The 7,500-nt window shown below is 42.4% G+C and overlaps 1 long non-coding RNA gene across 2 annotated transcripts in view; it reads left to right on the plus strand.

The window, feature by feature from the left end:
• The window catches only part of LOC147616979 (uncharacterized), a 129,517-nt gene that overhangs the window by 871 nt on the left and 121,146 nt on the right, over window positions 1-7,500 (plus strand). The window lies entirely within an intron of this gene.

The following is a 7,500-nucleotide window of genomic DNA, read 5'->3' on the forward strand; positions in this document are numbered from 1 at the left end:
AAAAAAATCCTATCGGAATGGCCCGATAGTTGTGCGGTGGATAACCATAGTGAGTTTTCGAGTCACAATGATGGTGATGATATCTTCAGTGGTGGGGTCATGATAATGGTGATAATATCTTGAGTGGTGTCTTGCTAAAGGGCTGGCTTCTAGACCATCTATATAATGGTCTCCTAAGTGTCTCTCCCAACACTGCTGGCTTCTCTTGTCCCTAAATGGTTTCATCCCCATCTCCTAAGCCTAGATGGACTCAAATCTTGCCATGGTGGACTTGCCTCTTGGGGAGGGCCAATTAGTGGGATTGGCTCTTGGGGAGGGTCAATTGGTGGGACTACATGCATCTTGGGTGAGTTCGGTGTTAAGGTCTCTTTATTTCTGGAGTATCACACAAACGATCCTCTTAAGATGAAGTCTCTGATTTGAGAACCCAAGCTTATGTGGGAGGACGTAGATGATGGTTGAGCATGACTTCCAATGGATCCTCTATCCAAATGTCGAGGCTTTCCTTTGATCATCGATGGTCACCCCCTCTTATGGGGAACCTCAATGCTTGCACACCAAAGCTGTCACTCTAATGGTGCATTCCAAAATGGGTGAGCTATGGAAGAGCTCAACCTTAACCCAATTCCTTGTGGGCTTGCAAGATAGGGATGGATAGATAGCTAACTAATACGTGTGCGTGTACGTGTGCATGTGCGTGTACGTGTACGTGTGTGTGTGAGACAGAGAGAGAGAGAGAGAGAGAGAGATCATGGTCATGCAATACTCCAAACACTCACACGATAATCCACTTGCATGCAATAAGGTTAACAAGTCTCTCTCTTTGCCCCATTAATGTTTGAACAAACAAGACATGTTCTTGGATTTGAGCATATGTCCATGTTGTATTTCTTAAAACTGTCCCTGCATTTTTTTTCTTGGATCCCTTTACATGTCACTAAAACCATCTTCTCATGTTTGTGCAGTAACACATTTTTGATAATTTCTACACTTGTGAACCCACCCCTTTCTTTCCTTCTTCACATATGCACCTAGGGGTTGCTAGACATGAGTGCTGAAATTGCAACCTAAGTTTAACGAGCCTCATTGCCCTCCAAAGATTTATAAGAAGCCTACCTTTAAAATTTAGTTTCTAAAGAAGGCCATTCCGAGGGATTTTTTTTATATAAATGGGTTTGAGATGAAGGTCAAGGTACCTTTAAGGCCATCAATTTGGTAAATTTTGGAATCCAAGGCTAGGTTGCGCTTTGGACATGCAGTAGAAAACTACTTAACTCATAACTTGACTAGATCTAACGACCAAGACCTTTTTGGTGAAGTTCTTTCACTCACGACAGGCTGGTTGGAGTCCGGATGTAAACCACCTCTTCTCTCTCTCTCTCTCTCTCTCTCTCTCTCTCTCTCTCTCTCTCTCTCCACACAAGGATAAGCCTCAACAGAAGGATAAGCTCCTTAAGCCTCCACATTCTTCTCCTCAAGCCTCCCCTCAAAAGTCTTGCTCACCAACTCGTGCTTATAGTCTCTCTCTCGTACTAGCTTCAAAGTATGAAATAATTATTAGCGAGGCTAGTCTCATTCTTCAAAGAAGAGTTCTCCACATTCTTTCGAGGAGAGTGAGCACAAGGAGCTTTTGTTCATTCTCTCTCTATATATATATAAACATTCACTATATAATTTCCTAAATAAACATGAGCTTAATTATGAAAAGTGCAAACTAGGAAAAATCAAACACTTTCCTAGATAGGCTAACTAGGAAAAATAGTGCTTACATTTCAATGTATAGGAAAAATTATCTACATACGAAATTTTTCTTGTGTAGAAAATTTTTCCCACGTAATTTTTCTTACATGGAAAAAAATTCTTATACAGACAAAAATTTCCCATGTAGAAAAAATTTTCTATGTAAATAATTTTTTCTATGCAAAGAAATCTATGCACTTTTTTTCCTAGTTAGCCTATCTAGGAAAGTGTTTCATTTTCCCTAGTTTGCACTTTTTCTGGATATCCTTCTTTGTACCCAAGAAGTTATATAGTCATTGAATCTCTATGTAGAGACTTACAATCACATGTTGCTCCTTCTCTATGGTGAGAATAGAGTAGATTACCTCCAACCATGCAACTTTCCTTGTTTAGGTAACCTTTCATCTCTACAAGATGGCTCTCTCAACCTTTGCTTGGCTTTGTGTGCATGAAGGGAAGCTAGTCATAAAGATGGCTTTCTCTCAACCTTTGCTTGGCTTTGAGTGCATGAAGGGCAACTAGTCATAAAGGTGGTTTGACCACCAACCCTAGGACTGCCATGATAGACCAACGTATAAGGGCAATCGGATGAGGCAAGTTTGTGGTCTCATGAAGAGAACCCACTAGCCATAAAGGTGATTTGACCAACCCTAATAGGTAGCGTAACCGTTCCCTATAGGAGGCCTGAAAAATCGAAAGATAAAATACACATATTTTAGATCACTTAACTAATTCAAACAATGGACAATTCTTGCAACATTAAAATTAAAAATGTTAAAGAACACTTGACACCATCATTGGGGTCGAAAAGAGCCGGGCCCCCTCAATACTATTGTATTTCTTGGAGTATTTATATGTACAAGTGTTCACGCGCACTAGGCCAGATTTCTCCATAACAAGAAGTGAGTACAACTTATAAACAATAAGATGTTGTCAGTGAAGAATCAATTGTCGGAATAGACCAAGTCACAGATAATCTCCCACCTTCATTGGGTGAACACCTGCCCTCACTGGTCTTCCGGGACCGTGCACCAACAAACACGCCCGTACTAACGCTTGGCAAGGTGAAACACCACGGACGGAGCAATACCTGGTGCTCTCTAATCAGCTTTGTTCCCAGTTTTCCTCATACCCCAAATGACCTTCACTGGCTTCTCACAATATGAGGGCACGGTCAAGATACTCATGGGAAAAAGTCATCGTCTTGGTGGCCTTAATAAAGACAACATGGTGTGATATTTTGACTGACAAGACTTGTACAAACAACATTTAATTTTAATAATTACTGAATATGAAATACAAAGATAAATACCTCATAAATATTCAAATTCAATTCTCAAGAGAGAAGCTCATCCCCTCTTTAATGCACTCCCAAACTATAGGCGGGTCCTGGCAACAGTAGATGCTGGACAGTAAGTGGTACAACTGCAGGTACAATTGGGTACTCCAATAGCAGGTACATCAACAGGTGCAGTCATGTACAGTCTAGTACAAGCTGGTACAACATGTACAATCGGGTACAATCAAGTACATGTTGGTACAACATCTATAATAGGGTACAATCTGGTACAACAAGTATAACCACGTACAGTGAGATATAGATTGGTACAACAAGTACAATCTGGCACAACAAGTACAACCACGTACAGTGAGATATAGGTTGGTACAATCTGGTACTACAAGACACAAGCTGGTACAACCGGATACCGAGTGCTGGACAAAGGCGGATACAAGCTGGAAGACAGAGACGGGTAGAGGCAACAAATTAGAGGCCGATACTAGCTGCAAACTAGAGGTGGGTACAGCAGGTAGACAAAGACGGATGAAGCCAACAAACAGGCTCCCGTTCCTATGGCACAAAACTGGTCACACACGGGTGGCACAAAAACTGGTTCTCGTCCCTGTGACACCAAATGATTGACCCTTTCAAGTGGGGCACTAGCCTGGCCACATGTGAACATGGTACAAATCTGGTCGCTCTATGGAATGACAGTCCCATAGAAGTGTCTCCAAAAATAGAGATGAACCAAATGATGACAAGTAGACCCGACATCGTACACATTGCATGATCGTGATAGATTGTGGCCAGTGTCTCGAACCACCACTGAGCTTGAGGCCTAATTACTATGACTCAAGAGCCCACTGTTCGTTGCTTTTTTGGTACGTTACAGTGTAACTTGGTTGAACACAATGCTAATCAATACACTTAAATACACTAAGATTTTACGGACACTTGCTCAAATACAAGAAGTAAATTGCTAAATTGACAAGAGACATAATGAGCCGGGACGGCCAACCCCTCCCTCAAATAAAGTATATTGATCTTGGGAGAATCAAGTACATAGTGTCATGGGCATTTCTGACCAGATTTCCATACCAATGCATATGAATACAATATTGCAAAAAAATGGTTGTCGATGTAAACTTGCAACCCACACTACCCTCTCAAGTGCCCATGTTCCCTACCATCTGCTCTCTATTGTTCCACCAATACATGGTAGCAACAATCTGCAAGAGAGCACGTAGGACAAGAGAACACTACACAAGGTATGTGATCTTGTAATCCAATTCCTCCCTCCTGCTACTTGCTCCCATATTTAAGCATAAAAGCTTACCAATAGTAAGTAGAGTCGATGACAACGGAAGTCTTTGCGATGGAAGTCCTTGGAGTGTTGAGATCTTCGATTTGTCGCCTTTCTTCGCGACAAAAGTCTTCAAGAGGATGAAAGGAACCCTGGGAAAGCTTCCCCTATGGTTCAACTTGAGAAAGGAAGGCTGAAATTAGGATTTTCAACAAAACGACCAGAAATTACAGCAAAAATAAGAGCTGTTTTGCTGAATTTCAGTCATTGGGAGTGAGTGGGAGAGTGATTAGCACTTGGAAACACTCTTGGAAGCTTGGAAAACACCCTAGCAAGTTGGGTATGGCTATGGAGAGCTTGGAAATGGAGAGAAATGGTGAAAAAACAAAGTTTTCAACCTCCAAAAATCTTCATCAAGAGAAAACATGAATTTTCTCTTAATAAGTAAGTGAATTGGGGTCCAATCAGGTGAAGGGACATGGGGAGATGCCCATTTAAGAGTAAAAAAGGAGGATCAGGTCCTAGACATTGAGTCTTGTCCACCTCGGGACTTCAGTGAGTGTGAACTTGGAAGCGGTCATAATTTATAAGTGACTTTTGGGCACCCAAACTTTAATGAAGTGGGAACACACTCACTTGTAAATATTGGCTAAGTCCTAAGGGCTATTGGAGCCTAGATTGGGTAATACTTACCACATGTTCACCTGCCACACAACCATGTCAACAGACAGTTTCACACGCACGGTTCACGAGCAAGCGTCTCCTAGCCCGGAACTACGCATAGGTCAAGCGAGCATGAAAACAGCATGCAATTTCAATTGCAAGCAAGCACATAAAGATGCTATGCAATGCAGCATTGGTATGGACAATCCCTGTTCATGAGACTATATCAAAATAGACGTGCTTCAGGCAAGTACACGAGGTACCAAACCCAATGGAACACCAATCCACCAAGCATTTCCAGACATGTACAAACACGGAGGTACAAGTCCCAACGGAAAGCCAAGTCTACAGTATCACATGAGTGGCATCAATCCCCGGCATAAACAACTACCATGGACACCAATCCAATGTACATACATGATAAGAAAGCACAGGTGGACCAATTGGGTGGCCAAATGGTGACATACATCATGGCTACCCAAGCACTATACGTGGTTTGAATGGCCCTTCTCGATTGCATCCCATAACAGGCTGGGCCTGTACCTAGCCGTACAACAAACCCTCCTGGGTGCCCCGTGGATGGCCTATGTGCACACCTTAGCTGGCCACCTTAGCCCTCCTCTAGACTGGCCTATTTGCAGGCCTTGGATTGCCACCATGCCTGCCTTTGCCCTCTGGACCACCTTGGTTGCCTACCTGTCTTAGCCTTCCTCTATGCTGAGTCACAAAAGTAATAGGCATGGAAGCTCGATGAAGGACCACCTTCAATGAAGTACCAATATCTTACCCACCACGATTGTCTCAAAGACTACCATTTTCTATCTATTAAAATACAGACATTTGCTACTCTTATTTAAGCAAAATCCAGACCAAATTGTTGTGTTAGTTCCATTGGATGTATGTATCTATGTATGGATATATGTATGCATGCAAGTATGTATGGACATATGCATATGTCTGCATGTATGAAAGGGCATATGCATGCATGTATGTATGTCTATGTATGTACTGGCATGTGCATGCATATAGTATGTATGTTTGTCTATGTATGTACCTATGTGTGCACGCATGCATATCCCCATGTATGTATGTATGCATGCATGCTCTGAGAGCACACAACTGTAAAAATTGGAAACAAGTGCTTGCTTCACCAAAAGAAGTATCTTGCCCGTGTGAGAGTCTCAGAGACATGTACTCATAGACAAGCATTTGATCCCCTTCCAACCAAACTTAGACAACATTCTTGTGATGTACCTGCGAGATATTAAAAATAAAGTTTCCCTTGGGGCATGGTTTGCAGCCTTTTGGTGCAAGGCAAGATGCCACAGAAGGGCAAGGGACATCCCAAAAGGGTAAACTTCAATTGATAACCATGCTTATATGTTGCTCTTGCCTACTAAGAACAGAGAGGAGCTGCATATAACCAGCATATAACCAGCATTCTTTTGTGGTCATCAAAGATGCCATAGAAGGGCAAGGGACATCCCAAAAGGGTAAACTTCAATTGATAACCATGCTTATATGTTGCTCTTGCCTACTAAGAACAGAGAGGAGCTGCATATAACCAACATTCTTTTGTGGTCATCAAATTTCTCTTATAGCTTTGGACACACTTATAAAGTCTTTTATTGGATGCCTCATTCCTTGTCGACCACACACACACATACAAGCTACCCGATGTAGATCCTCAGGTATCCCACCTTTTATTCACTCACATATCCTCAACAAAGCCCCAACCAAGTTCCATTAAAGCCATACCCATGCATCCCAAGGTTCCTAACAGCATATGTGAAGAAAGTTATCAACACTCTTATCATGCTAGAGGGTAAGGGCATTCATCATCCATCAACCCACATAGCTTGAGTGAGGTGGAGGACAGCCTAAAAACCTGGAAGGGGAGGTATGATATGGCCTCACCCTAATTTAGGTTAATCATGCATAGCATTAACATCAGTTTCAGCTTCATTCATCGTTACATGAGAGCACAAAGCAAAAAGTGTTGCACCTTGATTAGCCCTGCCAAACAATGTATACCAATGTCATATGGCACGATGCCGTTGTTGCTGGCTGTTCTCTGCATTTATCTTGAACACGCCTTCTACCTACACTAGGCATAAAATATAGCCTTAACATGTCAGATATGCGGGGATTCGGAGACCATCCTTGATCATGTCAGATACCTGGGTTTAGCATGTGGGGAGGTAGTTGACCATCCAGTCCTTCGGATGCCCAGAATACTCAGTAATGTGGCATGTTGTAGCAGCCTGGGCATGCATTCAAGGTGGGTTTGCATTTTCCAATTTCTCAATTTGGCTTGACTCTGCACAACAGCAATTTTACATTCTCCCCTCTGGCTATAGTAAGAATCAGCACCTCTTTCAGAAAACTCGCTCTCTTGAGGATGCTCACCTTCCATCCTGGCAACCTCCTGGTCTGCAGGAGGGCCATTGATCATAGCATTTAACGCCTTCTTCATCACATCGACGTTTCTGCAGGGTGCGATGCCCTTGTCGTA

The sequence above is a fragment of the Cibotium barometz genome, chromosome 37 (assembly GCF_041138505.1).
Source record: "Cibotium barometz isolate CiBa-2024 chromosome 37, ASM4113850v1, whole genome shotgun sequence".
Lineage (NCBI taxonomy): Eukaryota > Viridiplantae > Streptophyta > Polypodiopsida > Cyatheales > Cibotiaceae > Cibotium > Cibotium barometz.